This window comes from Aplysia californica, unplaced genomic scaffold (genome assembly GCF_000002075.1).
Source record: "Aplysia californica isolate F4 #8 unplaced genomic scaffold, AplCal3.0 scaffold00684, whole genome shotgun sequence".
Classification (NCBI taxonomy): domain Eukaryota; kingdom Metazoa; phylum Mollusca; class Gastropoda; order Aplysiida; family Aplysiidae; genus Aplysia; species Aplysia californica.
This window is the reverse complement of record NW_004797954.1, coordinates 68,941-87,881: the sequence shown is the minus strand read 5'-3', so window position 1 is coordinate 87,881 and position 18,941 is coordinate 68,941. Positions and strand designations below refer to the sequence as shown.

Here is an 18,941-nt window from a genome sequence, read left to right as displayed (position 1 = left end):
TGTGAACTGCGCACTAGTCATCATCTCATTTCGCCCTCCCGAAAAGAATTCGTCCACAAGCCGAAAATAATACGTAGCGAATGAGTTAATGCTGTCCTCTGTTTAATTCCCCTGACTGCCCAATAGCAGGGGAAATGACTCTAACACGACTAGGTGAAGGACGATATGTCATAATGAGTTATTTCCCTTTGTACAAACTGATGAGATGGCCTGGGTTTTTTTAAAATTAGAAAAAAATTAACAAAGTTAAATAATTGATTTATGTTTTTAAAAATTTATTTATGTATTTACCAGACCTGTCAAGTGGTGTGATAAAATTGGGAATCTCCAACTGGCCAAAAATTCTTTGTTATAATAGAGGCACAAATCTCTACACAAAGTGACAAAGTCAGATACACAGCTGCCGGGTACACAGATAAAATTGGAACCCTCTAATTTTTTTCCCCAGGAAGAATCCTGAACGGATTTGAACATAATCTGATTTTTTAAATTTCTTGATAGCCTTTTATTTATAATATATGCAATTTGTGGTAAATTACATTAATTCAACACTTATCGTAAATGAAGCTAAAATACACATTTTCCAATACGGAATTCAGTCAGCTCAACTGTCGAGGGGACAGATGAACTCATGTGGATCTTTTAAAGGCTCCTAGCTGGGACGTGTCAGGTCCATCTGTGCAGTCTCTCTTTCTTCTCAAGTGCTGTGATGGGATGTGTGTGGCCGCTCCGGTAGTTCTGTTGGTCATGCTGGACTGTAAAGTAGTTCTGTTGGTATCATTGTGGACTAGAAAGTAGATGGCCCTGATTCAAGTACCGGGCTGGGCCTTCATGAACTCTGGTGTTTTGGTGGAGTTTTCAGATGTCCTACCCCTTAAATAGCCTTATAGTGTTGATAAGGGCATTGAACCCATACAACAACGTGATAAGGAAAAGATTTGAAACTGTCCTGACTTTCCTCCATGTCACTGACATGGACAACTTTGTTCACAGGGAAGAGGAAGGCAGCAACCCTCTCCTCTAGATCTGTCCCTTCCTCAACAAAATTGCGGAAACTTTCACCGCCAATGTCTACCCCCAACATCAACATGGCTGTCGACAAAGGCACGTTGGCATGGAGTGGCAGTCTCAAGTCTCAGCTACCCAGTGTACTGCCCAGACAAGCCAGGCAAGTTTGGTGTCAAGATAATTCCAGCTCTGTGACTTCAGCAATGCCCACTGCACACTTGCCAAGTACTCTGATAAAATTGGAGCCCTTCGATATTTTATTTCATAATCTGTTCTTGAACCCCAAGTGGATTTACACAAATCAAGGGGGGGGGGGGGGGGGGGTTGGAGATAAATTGAAGTCCATTCCCATCAGTTATGCGCAGCTTATTGTAAATGACAAGAAATTACGTTGGTTTATTTGTCTGACTTACTGTAATGAAGTGGAAATACACGTTTTTATCTGTGTGTATTTACTACACTATTCTATAATGGTTATTTGCTACTTACAGTATGTAATGTGATCTACCGCGGTTCTGGAGACTCCATTTTTTCCTTGTTTCCTTGACACGTGACAACAATCCTGCAGACAGGGATCATCAAGCAACAGACTTACTTACACTTACAGATTTAACAACAAAGGACAATGTTGATGACAAGGAAAATGAAACTGATTCCTCGGACAGAGCGGTGTTGACACAAGAAATGTTTTTTGCTTTAAAGTGCACTTCATCTGTTCCTGCAATAGAAATGTCGACTGTTGTGACCCCAGCACGTCACTGACTCCAGCACTTGACAGCCATGGAAGATGTAATGGTGATGAGCTGATGGACAACTTAACAGACAACGATTTTCAACTTCTATCAAGAAAAGTGGCGACATCTATGAGGACAGGAGATAGCTGGGAGACGCGGGCCCGGGGACTCTCTTGAACTCATCATAAAGCTCACAGCTACTAGTAGTAACTACTGAGTTCCATCTAGTTGTGGAAACCTCTCTCCAACAAAAGCAAAAAACATTTTAATGGGCCTACGGCAGTCCTAAGCCTGCAAACCAACTCCAGTTGGGAACTCAGAAGGGAATGTTTTTTTCAATAACCCATCCCCACCCAAAAAGAAAAAAACCCAACTCAGCGTGAGTGGTCGGTGGGTGCTCTGGTGTGGTTTGTGCCTTCTTTTCTGTTAAACTTCTATTGTCCTTATAATAATATAATCTCTCCTATTCTTTTGTATGTTACTCTCCGGTACTTACTTTCACTTTTTCTGTCCTCTTATGCCACAAGGTGTCGAGGGGAGGTCAATTGTTGGATTTATGCTAGGTGTTTTGATCGTCATGCTGTTCCTTTTGGAAGGCCTCTTTGACTTCGTTGATCCATCTTTTTCTTTTGCCGTGAAGTTTAAGTCATCGAATGACAGTGGGTAGTTGACGGGTGCTCTGTGTGTGGTTTGCTTCTTCTTTCCTATCAAACATCTATCCTCTTTATCTCCCCTCCTTCTTTTTTGTGTTTGTTACTCTCTTGTAACACCTCTAACTCACTGACTACGGATCCCGTCACAGGTACGGGGCGGGCGGTCGGTTCGCAGGTACGGATCTCGTACCTAGACCTGCATGTTTGCCGACAATCGCGACCCGACCCGCGAGCCGGCGGATGCTACAGCTAGGCCCACCTGTATCAGTCAATGTGCGTAGTGTGAGGCCTGGCCGACTGCCAGCGCCCCCTTTTTCTCCCGTCAGCTTTATCGGCACTCTTGTTTTCGTGCCGACGTCGGCGTTTCCGACATAATTGTCGGAACCTGAGTAGAAATGCGAATACGAAAAAGGACGATGACCTAAATTATCTACTTTCAGTTTCGTGCTCGAGCGGCCATTTTGAATTTCGTTTGTTGACTAATTCAATTGTTCAGATCGTGCGGATTCATTCAAGTCCGACTCACTTGTAATAGAATCTAGATCTAGATCTAGATTTATATAGATCATTATAGACCTCAATGGAGGATTCATTTCCAATTCTATTGTGTCAAACCCTATCATAGGTTGTGCTGTAATATTAATGTTGGTTAAAAGCATTTCATCAGGTGCGTGAATTATGAATTTAGAATCTAGAGATATCTAGACTCAGCTGAGTCCCTCTGTTCGGAAGCGGATGCGGGTTTCTAGTTCAAGGCCTACTGTTGTTGTTGTTCGCGCGACGAAATCACAACTTCGTTCCCTACATCTGTCTCATGTAATTCAGTGTATGGGTCTGAATAAACGCATAGACCAGCTTTTATATTTTCACCAAACACTCACACATGGATACAAATCAAAACAGCTCTTTGAACTTTTATTTTTGTTGTTGTTGTGAATTTCATTCTATGTCATGTTTCTGGACATTTTTCGAAAAATCAAATTCATTCCAATTTTGAAACAATCATAAGAATTAAAGTATTAGACCTAGAGAGCTTAAATTTTTTGCAATAGATTAAGCTTGAAAGTAACTTTACTTTACTGTGTCAAAAAATAATGACAATAGGGTAATTCTGAGAGTTGTGGTGGTGTTTTGAAATACCCTAAAAAATGCCAGTACTCAGCGCTAGTGATTTGTGAAAGGGGCCAGTAGTCAGTAAGCTAATCTTCTGGCGCTTTATTTTATATGACCTTTTGCAGTTGCTAGCGTCGTAAAAGCTTTACTAAAACTAAACTAAACTAAAAATGGGTTGCTTGTTTTAATTATGTTATATTTCTGTTTTTTGTGTTGGTTCTGTGTGTGTGTTTATCATTGTTTTGTGGGTGGCTTTGGGGCCGGTCCCCACAAGTCTTGAAATTCTACTTTGCTGCCTCTCAGTTGTTTCTGTCTCTCCATCATAATAGCCTACATACTTGTTTCTTCCGACTATTTTGTTTTCTTACTTTTACTGTTCGTGGTTGGCGGGTGCTCTGCTCCTTCTTTCCTATCAAATATCTATCGTCCGTATCTCTCCTTCATTTGTATGTATGTTACTCTCTTGTAACACATCTGTTCTTCGGCTCTATATGACCTTATTGTGTTGCAAGTGCCGTAAAACTTTTTCTAAAACTAAACTAGGAGTTTGCGATGTAACAACAGTTAGGCACTTCAATTAGCCATGCAGAAGTGAATTCACTTCTGGTGTGAGGAAATATTTTCGTAATACCGGTAGGCCATGTAATTAGTAGAATATCCCGGTCTGCTGGGACGTTTTATCCCTCTCAGCCTAGGTTGGCCCTAAAATAGAAAATTCTGACATTTTCATCTAAATCAAAGTCTGTTTTGAGATCTGGGACCCACTTTTTGAAGAGGGAAGAGCGGTCAAGTTGTTGGTGTCAGTTATGTAAATTAATACCACCATACTTAACTGGTGGGAACTGGCAATGTGGTGCCATCTGTTACCAGTATGTAAAATCTATTAAGAAATTATCTATATTTGAAGCTGTTGAAAAAAACGTCTCCCACAGAATAAGAACTCCTTAAGTCAAACAGTTTTGTTTTTGTTGCATTTTTCTTTTTCTTCTGATTACACACAAAAAGATGCACAAAATGTCCATGAATTGTGAGCATTACGTAATACGTCTTATTATTTTGATCCTACATTCGACGGTCACTATAGAGTGAAGTGAAAAAAGAAAAAGCCCTTCCTGTGAAATACTGTCAAAAGACTGGGTCCCTAAAGGGAAGGTGCTTCTGAAATGGGGCATTTTTTTCACATTTGCCGTGTACTACTGTGTACAAAAAACATTTGCTGTTATGTACAAAACTGAAACTGTCTTCAGTGTAATTGAGGGTAGGGGCTGTTCAAATATCATCTTACACCTTTTTGGGGACTTTTTTACCCCCCCCCCCCCCTTTCTTACACTTTTCTTACATTTGCCCTTACCCCCCACCCCGTAATATTACATTGTTCGCGTATAATGATAAAATTAATATGACATTTATATCCCACAAATCCGTAAAACAATCATTACTCTATGCGCATTGCATAATATTCATGAAAAACAGCATACACACATATATGCACTAAAAAATAAAAGGTGTTACGACATGGTGGGATCAAGCGCTCGTCAGTTTTGATTTTGAGGCTTACAGAGTTATTGATATCATCTTAAAGCCTGTCCATTTGCCTTCCTTTTGATGAAAACAATATTCATCTATGCTGAATAGAAGTCGAAATATTTGTGATTGAAAGAGGTGGGGTCACCTGATTTCAGAGGTAAATTTAGTGAGAAAACGGCCGCCAAAGTTTGATTACTTCAATAGCTTGAGAGCCCTTAAAACGGAAAAATCACACATTTTGTGCGTGTAATGAACGTTTTTTAGTATGGACATAAAAGGTGTTTAGTGCGGAAAAAAAAATTCAATAAAAATTCCCAAACCTGCGGAAAAATGCCAGTTTTTTTCACTTTCATTATTTTGACGAGCGCCTGATTTCACCACGCTGCCTCACACTCACAATTAGAGTAAATCATTCAAGGAAAATATTGCATACACACTCTTTCTTACTAATAAAAAGGAAAAAAATTGAGACTCATGTCTATGACAAAACGGCTTTAATTAAAAAAACCAAACAAGTTACAGTGGAATTCTGATAAAGTCAACACCCCGGACAGAAATAAAGTGTTGACTTTGTTGAGCAAGGTTGACTTTTTCCATAGTACTACATGTACCGGCCATTGAAAATTGAAGATGACAGCTACAAAATTACAAAGTAGGCCTACCTGGTAATAAACAAGATGTAATCTCAATTTCAAGGGGTATAATTCTGAAGTTGTCACCAAAACAAGAGATAATGAATGAACAAAGTACATATTATGTAATTGGAGGTGTGTACACCACTTGCTCAGGCGAAATATTTCTTCTTGAATGGAATTCATCTTAGGATTTAGCCCCTAATTGTTGACTTTACGCAAGGTTAACCCTCAAGCGGTTGACTGTATCAGAAACACAATTACTTTAACAAAAAAGGTAAGAAACGGGACTACAGTGAGGTGTTGACTGTAAGCAAGAGTTGACTTTAAGCAAGTTGACTTTATCAGGATTCCGCTGTATCTCTCACAATCCCTGTTATTACTGATAATTTAAGCTGAAAAAAAAAGTGAAATTAGTTATCATCAACAAATGCAGAGTTAATAATTAAGTAAAAAATATTTTTTCACCTCACAAAAGTGTAATGTTACATTGACATTGGTGCACAATGCCCCTTTCTTACACTTTTCTTACAGGAGCCCAAGACCCCCCCCCCCCCCCTCCCAGGCGTAAGATTATATTTGAACGGCCCCGTAATGGTGAAGGATTTGAATAGGATTAGGACCGTCATCCCTCTATCTATGGCAACCTAGAAAAGAAGTAGAAGAATATTATTATGTGAAGGTTGCTTTTTCCACACTATTTGTAAGGAATATCATGTAAGTTGCCTCTTCTGGTAAGATTTTATTACGAAAGAAACTAAAGTTTCCTCATTTTTCGACTAATTAGTAATAGGGTTCAAATTTTGAATAATGACGCCTTACAATACATGTAGCCTACTTACCTTACAACCATATTGTAACATTTTGTCAACATCACGTAAGTTGTATTAACAGCTTTTTTTTTTTTCAAGTAATTTTTTATAATAAATATTTCATTTTTTCTTTAATCTGTAAATGTAAGGGTAAGTAATGTGGCCCTTCAATTTAAAAAAATGTAGGGTCTGTTGAACACTTCCATCGAGACATGTGATACTGATAGATTATTTTGGAGGCAGGCTATCTACACATTTATATATATATATTATATAGAATCATCTATCTACACATATATTATACATGCGCTCAATGATATTTCTCCCGGCAGAAAGACCAAGATACTAGATTGAAAAAATCCTCCCCACCCGAGATTCGAACTCAGGTCTCCAACATGCGAGGACAATTGGCTTACCCACTACACCACAGACAGTGGTCTGTATCGTGCTGAGGATGGGCAAAAAATGAAAATGCTGATTTGTGCGTGTGTTCTTTGAAAAAATATAAAAATTTACTTGTTGATTTGTCTGTTATCTTCAGTGTTGTCGTTTCGTTTTGTTTTTGGTTTGTTGCTGTTGTTATTCTTTGTTGTTCTTGGTGATGCTTTTGTGTTGTAAATAAAAGTTTTTTGTGGGGATTTTTTTTTTCTTGGGGGGGGGGGGGGGTCTACCCACCACACCACTAGAAAAATAATACAGAATTGAGTGAGATGACTGCGTCCCTTCTTCCCTTTGCACAGGTTCATGGAAACGCACGCTCCGTATAAACCTGTCCCCTTGATTTTATGCACCCCGCATAATTTAGCAAAATTTGATCATTTTTTGCATAATTTCTAATTATATTTATTTTTCTTAATCAGTCTTTGTTAAAATTCACTGAATCGCATACTTTCACATTTTTTGGGCTCAGTTTCCATAATTTCAGAATTTTTCTTGCATAAAACGACGGGGACAAATGAGATGATACGAATGACGAGTGCTTTTGTTGGTACGACCCTTGCAGTATTTGACACTAAAAATAATATATCACATACTACATGTCATATGTATCTTGCATACATCTTCTTGCATGACCTCATAATTTCTGCTTGGGTGGTTGGAGGGTGTTCTTGTGTGGTTTGCTCCTTTTTTCCTATTAAACGTCTGTTGTCCTTTTCCCTCCTCCTTTTTTTGTGTTTGTTACTCCCTTGTCTTGTAACACCTCTAATCCTCGGCACTTATATATGACCTTATATTTTTGCAAGTGCCATAAAACTCTTACGAAATAAAAATTGCAGTGTGGAATGGGTAGTAGTACTAGACTAGTACTAGTAGGTTCACTAGGAATGTTTTTGAATCATGTGGAAATGGAAGCGTTTGTCGTGGGTCGGAGCAGTCCCTATCCAAAAATGATGTAGATGTAGAGATAGTACATAGGCTATATATGATGGTCGCTTTTAAGGACAAGAGGGCTAACTAACCCAGATTTCGGGGGTTTCCAGAAATCTTGATCTACACAAAAATCGGGCATTGCCCTACCTATGGGAGAAGTTTGGTTTCTCTGGTGTGTTTATATTTGTTTGGCTATAGAGAAAAACTCTCATTGTCTTTTAATTAAAGAAACTGAACAAGGAGCAAAAACGTTACCTTCGATTTTCTCAAAACAGCATTTTTCGGGAAAGCCCCCTTGTGTTTAAAAGCGACCCTATGGCCTAGTATCGATAGAGGCATAAAACACCCAAAAGAATTAAATTGTAATTACAGTGGAGTCCACTTATAATGAGTCCTGAAATAAGGAGAAGTCTGTTATAAAGACACTATTCTAAAACCCCGTTTTTTTTCCTTCTTTATATTTGTAAATAAAATACTGCTATTGCGCAATCAGTCAGTCACGCAGGTCGGTTATAACGGAATATTGCTGCTGCTGTGCACAGCACACAGACCAATTGCACATATTATAAAACCTCGCCAGTTGAGAAAGTTGTTTTGTGATCCAGCGAAACAAAGAATGGGAGAGCCCTAGTAAACCAACAATGAAGGCCGGGGTGAATGAATGGGGAGGGTGTGGCATGCGCAGACAAGCAGAACGCATCGTGTGATAGGCCGGCCCAGTTTAGATTTTCTAGGCATACCGAGCCTCTCACTTCTCTGGTGCGGGATGGAGAGGTAACAATGCTGTGATAGATGGAGTGAATGTGTGACGTGCGCAAGCAGACGCAACGTACTGCAGGGTGTGGTGGGGTTGGGGACAACACAGCGGGCGAGTTAGCCTAAAGCCAGAGCCTCTTCTTTCGGATCGCCAACGCCGAACTGTCAACATTGCTAGTGCTAGAGAAGAAAAACTGATTCGATTTTTGATCAAGTAAAACCTAGAGATCATGTTTGAACAAAATCATCATCAGGGGAAATACAAAAAGGAATAAACAGAAACCAAACTCATAGATTAGGTCTACTTTACTATTTCCCTTGAATTTATTACTGGATCCCTTATAACGAGAATCCTGCTATAGTATAACGGACATTTCGCACCGGTTCCCTCCCTCTCGTTATAACAGGATTCCACTGTATCATGCATGAAGACATTTTCCCCGTGGGTGGTTGGCGGGTGCTCTGGTGTGGTTTGCTCCTTCTTTCTTATCAAACACCTGTCCTGTAACACCTCTAATCTTGGGCACTTATTTCGTGTTGCAATGCAAGTGCCGTAAAACTCTTACTAAGCATGCCTAGCCCGGAGGTGGGAGCCAACAAACTCGCTCGTGGTACAATCTGCTGGCGTTTTCTAAACCTGGACTGAGTCTGTGCAGGGGGAAAGAGGAAGAGAGACAGCAGCGGATGCATTTCCTGTCACTGTCCAGACCTCATGTGGGACTTAGGCAAGGCACAAATTAATTGGGAAGAAATTATAAAAAGTTAAATTAGTCCTCTCCGACATGGAATCTATCAAATGAGGCCCCCCCCGCGCAAAAAAAGGAGAATGCTTGACTTCGACGCTTGGCGTAGATGACGAAATCTTTCCATTTCACTTCCATGAACAACAGAAGTACATATCATGTTTGTCTTGAACGAGAAGAAAATAAAAGGAATTCACTTAGATTGTGTCTCTTTTCTTGATTGTATTACTACACATCACAGGTCACCTTTACGGCTTTTTGTCATCTTCTTTAATCACACCCCCCCCCTTTTTTTCAGTGGGTGGTTGGCGGGTGCTCTGGTGTGGTTTGCTTCTTCTTTCCTGTCAAAGATCTCTCTCTCTCTCTCTCTCTCTCTCTCTCTTTTATGTTTGTTACTCTCTTTGTAACACCTCTAATCATCTGGCGCTCATATGACCTTATGCAGTTGCGAGTGCCGTAAAACCTCTACTAAAACTTTTAAAAAAGAGAAAGAACCCCCCCCCTCACAAACCTCCAATTTTTCTCTCCTCTCTGTCTCTCTCTCTCCCTCTCCCTCTCTCTCTGTCTCTCTCTCTCTCTCTCTCTCTCTCTCTCTCTCTCTCTCTCTCTCTCTCTCTCTCTCTCTCTCTCTCTCTCTCCTCACCCCCCCCTCTCTCTCTCTCAATGAAACAGTTTTGACTGCTATGCCCATTGTCCCTTCAACTCTATTGGTAGACTCTTCCGGCCTCACTTTAAGCTTACTTTTAAGTCTATGGGTGAATTTGACTGCGACAATGTTTCAAAATTAGGAAGGGAAGCAGTGTGTATTTGATTATATAGACGCTTCGCCTCTGAGGACAGGGTAGGCCTAGCCTACATGATTGTATAGATCTACGATTTTGAATATATAATTAATAGCATAGCTTGCTTATAACTATAATCAATAAGGAAAATAACAATGTTGGGTAAATAGATCTGTATACATGTAGTTGACTCAACTTTATTAAAAAAAACAAACAACAGATTTAAGTGGGTGGTTGGCGGGTGCTCTAGTGTGGTTTGCTTCTTCTTTCCTATCAGTATCAAATATCTATCGTCTTTATCTCCCCTCCTTCTTTTTTTTGTTTTGTTTTTGTTTATTACTTTCTTATAACACCTCTAATCTTCGGCACTTATATGACCCTATTGTGGTGCAAGTGCCGTAAAACTCTTAAAAACTATTCTAAAAAAGATTTAAATTATTTTGCGCGTTTGTGTGAAGGACATTATTTTGTGAACAATGCTTTTTGCCTCTTTCATGGGGTACATCCGCTATTCCCCATTCTACGAACTTCCGGTATATTTTACTAAGGAATTGTTGGAAAAATCTTTGAGCGGATGTAGGCCAAGTCAGTCGCCATTTTGGTCGCCATTTTGCTCTTGGTTGCGAGTTGCAAAAGCTATCTGCTGTTTGAAGTGTATTGACGCACTGCATTTGGTTTGAGACGATTTGCAAGTTATCAAGAACAATTGTTTGGCTGTCGAGTCGCTTTTCTGAAGATTTCACGTCGATCTTTAGATCTAGTGTCTTTGTCTTCCAGAGATCCATTCGTTCCTGAGCTGAAGCCAGTGAAGGAGAAGAGTCCTGCCCTCTCGATCTCTTTGTCTTTGCCGCCGCCATGGGGAATTCTTCGTCTCTTTTCACCGCTGAATCGCTACTTCGTCTAGGTGAGCGTCTTGACTTGGAGGAAGGCCAGTTCTATGGCCTGGAAGGAGAGTACATGTTCTGTGGATTAGAGGTGAGAAGGGATACTTACTTAATCGGTGTGGATTGTGAAGGAAACCGGTATTTGATTGAGGTAGATAAAGCTAGAGATAGTCAAGGTGTCCCAGTTGTCAATAGATTGGCCGCTGGAGGGCCGGAATGGTACACTGAGTGGTTGAGGCGGGTGGCTGGGAGAGAGGTGCGGTGGATTAGTGGACCTAGGAGTGGAGAGGTGATTGTTCTCTATGACGTACTACGGAGAAAACCGATGAAGGGATAGGACAAGATGGTGGCTAAGTGATAAGATCACTGAGTCTGAGTGATGGACTTCTGTACTGTATTGTAGGCTGTGTGGCAAGTGTGTGTTTGTCTGGGTCCGTGTGTTGTTTAAGTTTTATTCTATTCTTGCGATGTGTGTGTATGGTTTTAGGATTTTTGTATTTTTGGCTTTTGCCCACCTTCTAGATCTAGTATAAACATGCATGTCTGAAGTCCAGAGTCAGACTGTTCACTTTTAATGGTTTTTGTGGGGATCTCTCTTTGTGTCTGCGCGCTCATATGACCTTAGCAGTTGCGAGCGCCGTAAAACCTTATACTACTACTCTTTGTGTCTCTCTCTCTCTCTCTCTCTCTCTCTCTCTCTCTCTCTCCCCCCCCCCCATCTCTCTCGCTCGCTCTGTTTCTCTCTCTTTCTCTCTCTCACTCTCTCTCCCTCCCTCTCTCTCGCTCGCTCTGTTTCTCTCTCTCTCTTTCTCTCTCTCACTCTCTGTCTCTCTCTCTCTGTCTCTCTCTCTCCTCCCCCTTTCCCCTCCTTCCTCCTCTCTCTACTCTCGCTCCCCCCCCCATGTCTCTCTCTCTCTCTCTCTCTCTCTCTCTCTCTCTCTCTCTCTCACTCTCCCCCTCTCTCTCTCTCTCTCTCTCTCCCCCCTCTCTCTCTCTCTCAGGGAATTGGCTTGTCCATGACTTGGATTGGAACCTGCCGACATTTTTTTCTTTGTTTTTGTTGTAGAAAGTATGGATGAGTGTGTTGTTACTGTGTTCATCATCTTAAAATAGGTAAATGTTTGAGTTTATAATTCATTAGATAAAGGTAAGACGCCATATATAGTATAACCTATAATTTGTGGTAGGAGGTGCGCCAGTCTCAACAGGATTCACCTTCTTTACAACCCACTAACACCGACCCTTTGTTTGTCTCTTGTCATATATATATATATATATTATAGCCAGTCAAGTAGGTCATCAGTTTTATTAGTTGTAGCAAAGGAAAAAGACAATTAATATTTTTAGGGGAAGAGGAGGGAGAAAAAGACAACTGTAGGAATTGATAAGGGAGGATATCCATAACAAGCGACCACAAGTATGAGGCAGAGTAGAATAGAGGGCTAGGGTAGGAGTAGGGTTAGGGGTTGGTCTCTTCTTTGTTGTGTTTGTTGAGGTGGTCGCTCGTTTCAGAAGTCCTTCCATTGATAATGAGGAGAGCTGAGATAGATTTAACAGTGGGAGTTGTGTTGTTTTTTAGTTTTCTTATATTTAATTTATAAGCTTGTTTTTGAGGCTGGTGCTTTGAAAGGCATGGGGTGGTGGGGCTATTCAGTCTGAAGAGGAAATTGGGTATGAGGGGTTGGGTGTCAAAGGGGAAATGATGCTCAATCCCTCATAGTCGGTGAAGTCGAAGACGTTAGTCTCAGGAGTCAGAGAGCCAGGTAACAACGATAGTGGCAACTCATTTTTTGGACAGGGCAGTTTTTGAAGGAGTTGAGCTGAGGGAAAGGGGTGGAACACATCCACGAGCCACTTGAAATTGAATATTTTTGTATTTTTTTGAGTAGTTGATATGAAAAAGGTGTTCTAGTTTTAAGAGTGTGGGCTCGTGGCTAAAAGTCCAATATTGTTATCAAATATGACAGTTCAGGGGTCAAGGGGGAACTGACCTTTGACCTTTCATAATGGGTTTCAGTTTTGGAAGGCAAGGGAATCCAGAATGCCTGTATTTGGTGTGACGGGGTAGGGTAGTGGGCCAATCTTTTTCGTTTCAAATGATGGCAGTTTTAAATTTTGTGTAAAGGCATGATGATTGGGATTTTTGGTTTACTTGGCTGGCCATAGTGTAGAGACAAATGTGTATGTATGTGTGTGTTGTTGTTTTCCATGGTCCATGCCCCTAGAGTAGATCCCCATTAACAGTCACCAGTAGATGAGACTGAGCGCACATATTTCGGCCTATTTTTTTTGTCTGGTGACGATTAACTAAATTTGGTTTGCTCCACTAGGGAGTGGGAATGTGGGAAAGTGCCCGCCTCGTGACTCTTTGGGAGCAGAGGATGTTAGGATATAAAATACTTTAAGCTAACAATAATATTGTGGTACTGTCATAGTTCGAGTTTTCTGTGTGTTTGCGATTTTGTGTTGTCTAGCATTTGTAAGGTGTTGTTTGCAATGTGTTTACTGTTATTTTGTTCTTAGTACTGTGTACCTACTAACTTTCTTCCCCTGGTTGTACTGATTATTGTTCATGATGGCGTTCTTACAATAATAGATTCTAGATCTATGCTAGGAACGGGCACGGGACAAAATTATAGATTAAAAAATTATTTTGCTTCCATGATTGGCAGCGACCAATAAAGTAGACAAGCTTCATTTCAACAGTTGTTTGCTTATTTCATGCTCAGTCGTCTCATGGCTGCGCCTGTTGGCAAAGTACTCAAAATTATCATCAGGTATCTTCTGTTTGCTTACAACTGTGCTCTGAGCACCAAAACACAAGAGAACACCTCTTTGCCAACATCAGCTTACCTGTTTCTCCAGCACCTGTGGTAACTTTGGACTTACATTAAATACCAAAAGAGATGAAAATAATGTTGTAACCACTTCTCGGAGAGCTTCGTATAAAATTTGCATAAGTGTACCTCTCCAGAGCCTGCGGTCTCATATTTTGCTCATGTCAGAGAGAGTCAAATGCTGTAGAAAAATTCACCAACCGTGACTGCAGATAGTCTCAAACAGCCAATACAGACACAGAGATCAGTAACGGTTGCTAGAGCCGGTGCAGCGTTAGACGACTCGAAGGAAAAACATCTGAGAGCACAGAGTAAAGACCTTAGTCTGAGCACAAAGCTGAAGGTTTAAGACAGCGCAGTGATTTTTGTCATCGTTCTCCTCCCAGTCAGTTTCACACCTTGCATTTTTTGGCCGTCATACAACACTGTTTCGTCAAGTTTATGAAGAGATTCAGATATGTACAGGATTGAAGGTTACAGTTTGTTTTTGAAACAGTACAGATCTGTTTGCTATGTTGAATAGATCTTAAAACTTCGAACAGTTTGAGTGTTGCTATATTTTGTGTGCTATGTTTTGAAATGCAGAACTTTGTCCAAAGTTGAGATGCAGAAATAATTCAGTGTCAAACTTCTTCTGAATTAAGATTCTAAGAAAAGAAACTCCAGTTTGGGACAATTTAAGTGAACAAAATTTGCCTTTAGGCTCTAGGTTGCCTTTGCCTTTGTTAATTTTGTTTGACATTTGGCACCTTCGATGGTTTTTTGTTGTGATTGATTTCATAGATCTTTTCACTGTAAAACGTCCACCTGAAAACAGGCGTTCCACCAGAGGACGGAGAGACACGTTTGACCGGCAAGAGAGGACGAGTCACTGGAGAGCCCGTCATGAAGCCGGAAGACGTGGTCACTCAGCAGACCTAAAGCCAAGACTGGCCTGAGTCGGATTTCCAGCAGAGACTGCCACAGTTCCCCTTCCCCATCCCCTCCCTTGCAGAAGTTGGAAGTACTGGGCCTCATCGTGGCGCAAGGGTGAACACCCTGTTCAAACCACAATACACATGTCATGCTGAAACAGGAGCAGACTGTGTGGAGAGGTTTGAGCTGGGTGGCCAACACAGTACTACACTCACCAGTGTGAAGGATGAATGGAGAGTCTATAGGCAAGTGTGCAAAATGTGAGCTGTTGGATGTAGTTTGTTAGTGTGTTGAATGAAACCCAAACTTGAACCTCTTGCGTTTAAAAAAAATGTGTCATATATTTCTTGTAAATAAACTGTTAAATCTAAGTTTTGACTACTACCACAACTAGTATTATCTTTTATGTCATGTATATTGGGGCTGGAAGTGTAACACTACAGGTTTTTAATGCTGTCCTCTGTTTAATTCCTCTGACTGCCCAATAGCAGGGGAAATGACTCTAACACGTCTAGGTGAAGGACGATATATCATAATGAGTTATTTCCCTTTGTACAAACTGATGAGATGGCCTGGGTTTTAAATTTTTTTTATATATATGCAAGTATGTATTTCTTGTAAGTAAATCTTTTGATCTAAGTTGTGACTTTGTATTCTAGCTGACACTGCCCTGTGCTCTGCTATTTTCAAACTGGTCATAAATGAGACTTTCTTGTGGTGGTAGAGACTATGAACCTGTAGGCTACTAGAAAAAAATTAACAAAGTTAAATAATTGATTTATGTTTTTTTAAATTTATTTATGTATTATTTGTCTTATAAATACTTTTGTATTGGCTATTCTGTATCACAACTTCTGCATGAGTATCAAGGTACCAGACCTGCCAAGTGGTGTGATAAAATTGGGAATCTCCAACTGGCCAAAAATTCTTTGTTATAATAAGAGGCACAAATCTCTACACAAAGTGACAAAGTCAGATACACAGATAAAATTGGAACCCTCTAATTTTTTTTCCCAGGAAGAATCCTGAACGGATTTGAACATAATCTGATTTTTTAAATTTCTTGATAGCCTTTTATTTATAATATATGCAATTTGTGGTAAATTACATAAATTCAACACTTATCGTAAATGAAGCTAAAATACACATTTTCCAATACGGAATTCAGTCAGTAGTCAGCTCAACTGTCGAGGGGACAGATGAACTGTGGATCTTTTAAAGGCTCCTAGCTGGGACGTGTCAGGTCCATCTGTGCAGTCTCTCTTTCTTCTCAAGTGCTGTGAGGGGACGAGGGCGGCCGCTCCGGTAGTTCTGTTGGTCATGCTGGACTGTAAAGTAGTTCTGTTGGTATCATTGTGGACTAGAAAGTAGATGGCCCTGATTCAAGTACCAGGCTGGGCCTTCATGAACTATGGTGTTTTGGTGGAGTTTTCAGAGGTCCTACCCCTAAAATAGCCTTATAGTGTTGATAAGGGCATTGAACCCATACAACGTGATAAGGAAAAGATTTGAAACTATCCCGACTTTCCTCCATGTCACTGACATCGACAACTTTGTTCTCATGGAAGAGGAAGGCAGAAACCCCCTCCTCTAGATCTGTCCCTTCCTCAACAAACTTGCGGAAACTTTCACCGCCAATGTCTACCCCCAACATCAACATGGCTGTCGACAAAGGCACGTTGGCATGGAGTGGCAATCTCAAGTCTCAGCTACCCAGTGTACTGCCCAGACAAGCCAGGCAAGTTTGGTGTCAAGATAATTCCAGCTCTGTGACTTTAGCAATGCCCACTGCACACTTGCCAAGTACTCTGATAAAATTGGAGCCCTTCAATATATTTTTTCATAATCTGTTCTTGAACCCCAAGTGGATTTACACACATCAAGGGGTTTTTTTTGGAGATAAATTGAAGTCCATTCCCATCAGTTATGCACGGTTTATTGTAAATGACAAGAAATTACGTTGGTTTATTTGCAATATTTGTCTGACTTACTGTAATGAAGTGAAAATACACGTTTTTATCTGTGTGTATTTACTACACCATTCTATAATGGTTTATTTGCTACTTACGGTATGTAATGTGATCTACCGCGGTTCTGGAGACTCCATTTTTTCCTTGTTTCCTTGACACATGACAACAATCCAGCAGACAGGGATCATCCAGCAACAGACTTGCTTACACTTACAGATTTAACCACAAAGGACAATGCTGATGACAAGGAAAATGAAACTGATTCCTCGGACAGAGCGGTGTTGACACAAGAAATGTTTTTTGCTTTAAAGTGCACTTCATCTGTACCTGCAATAGAAATGTCGATTATTGTGACCCCAGCACGTCACTGACTTCAGCACTTGACAGCCATGGAAGATGTAATGGTGATGAGCTGATGGACAACTTAACAGACAATGATTTTCAACTTTTATCAAGAAAAGTGGCGACATCTATGAGGACAGGAGATAGCTGGGAGACGCGGGCCCGGGGACTCTCTTGAACTCATCATTAGCTCACAGCTACTAGTAGTAACTACTGAGTTCCATCTAGTTGTAGAAACCTCTCTCCAACTCATCATATAGGTCACAGCTAGCTTCTACTGGGGTCCCATCTAGCCATCTAGTTGCGGAAACCTCTCTCCAACAAAAGCAAAAAACATTTTAATGGGCCTACGGCAGTCCTAAGCCTGCAAACCAACTCCAGTTGGGAACTCAGAAGGGAATGTTTTTTTTAATAACCCACCCCCACCCCAAAAGAAAAAAACCCAACTCAACGTGAGTGGTCGGTGGGTGCTCTGGTGTGGTTTGTGCCTTCTTTCCTGTTAAACTTCTGTTGTCCTTATAATATCTCTCCTATTCTTTGTATGTTACTCTCCAGTACTTACTTTCACTTTTTCTGTCCTCTTATGCCACAAGGTGTCGAGGGGAGGTCAATTGTTGGATTTATGCCATGCTAGGTGTTTTGATCGTCATGCTGTAGTGTTCCTTTGAAGGGTCTCTTTGACTTGTAACATGTCGGAAATGGCGTTACGGTAACTTGCATAATTTTGCTTTTTTTGTGCACAATTTGGCCTTCTAAATTTGCATAATTATACGGGGACAGAATGGGACTTAAGGCACAAATTAATTGGGAAGAAATTATAAAAAGTTAAATTAATTAGTTCTGTCCGACATGGAATCTATAAAATGAGACCCCCCCGCAAAAAAGGAGAATGCTTGACTTCAACGCTTGGCGTAGATGACGAAATCTTTCCATTTCACTTCCATGAACAGAAGTACATCATGTTTGTGTTGAACGAGAAGAAAATAAAAGGAATCCACTTAGATTGTGTCTCTTTTCTTGATTGTATTACTACACATCACAGGTCACCTTTACGGCTTTTTGCCATCATCTTTAATCACCCCCCCCCCCCTTTTTCACAATGGGTGGTTGGCGGGTGCTCTGGTGTGGTTTGCTTCTTCTTTCCTATCAAAGATCTATCGTCTTTATCCCCCTTGTTCTTTTTTATTTTTGTTACTCTCTTGTAACACCTCTAATCTTCTGGCGCTCATATGACCTTATGCAGTTGCGAGTGCCGTAAAACCCCTACTAAAACTAAAAAAAAAAAAAAAAGAGAAAACAAAACAACCCCCCCCCCCCCCCCCCCCCACAAGCCTCCAAGTTTTCTCTCCTCTCTGTCTCTGTGTGTGTGTGTCTGTCTCTCTCCCCCCCCCTCTCTCTCTCTCTCTCCCCCTATCCCTCTCTCTATCAAGTATTAGTATTACCATCCTTTGTAACATGAACAAAAAGTAAACGTCCACCACTTAGGGCCTCCGATGAAAACATTAATTTTCCTATGCATGTTACTCTCTCAGTTTTCACCCATTATTTTTAGCGCTATATATATAAATTTATATATATTTAGCATACGACTGCAATAAATCAATAAATATCTAGATCTAATGTCACAGCGCCGATTTTAAATATTACGGTTACATTGTATGGAGACAATCGTTGCAAGTGAATGAAATGGATGAATGAGTTTCTTTTTTAAATGAAATATTCTCATACTTTTCTGCACACATACAACGAACACACCCTGTTGTTTTTATTCTCTACTGACACACTGCCCCCCCTCCCTCTCTCTTCCTCTAATGGCTATATTATAATGTACAGAGAGAGAAAGAGAGAGGGGGGGGGGGGGG

At 40.6% G+C, this 18,941-nt stretch overlaps 1 protein-coding gene and 1 long non-coding RNA gene across 2 annotated transcripts in view; one reads left to right on the top strand and one right to left on the bottom strand.

The window, feature by feature from the left end:
- The window catches only part of LOC118478564 (fibrinogen alpha chain-like), a 22,635-nt gene that overhangs the window by 726 nt on the left and 2,968 nt on the right, over window positions 1-18,941 (bottom strand). The gene's annotated exons all lie outside the window — the stretch shown is intronic.
- LOC106013137 lies at window positions 11,019-15,692 on the top strand. The gene is made up of 2 exons (XR_001185255.2): window positions 11,019-11,106; window positions 14,670-15,692. It is a non-coding gene; the product is annotated as an uncharacterized LOC106013137 (long non-coding RNA).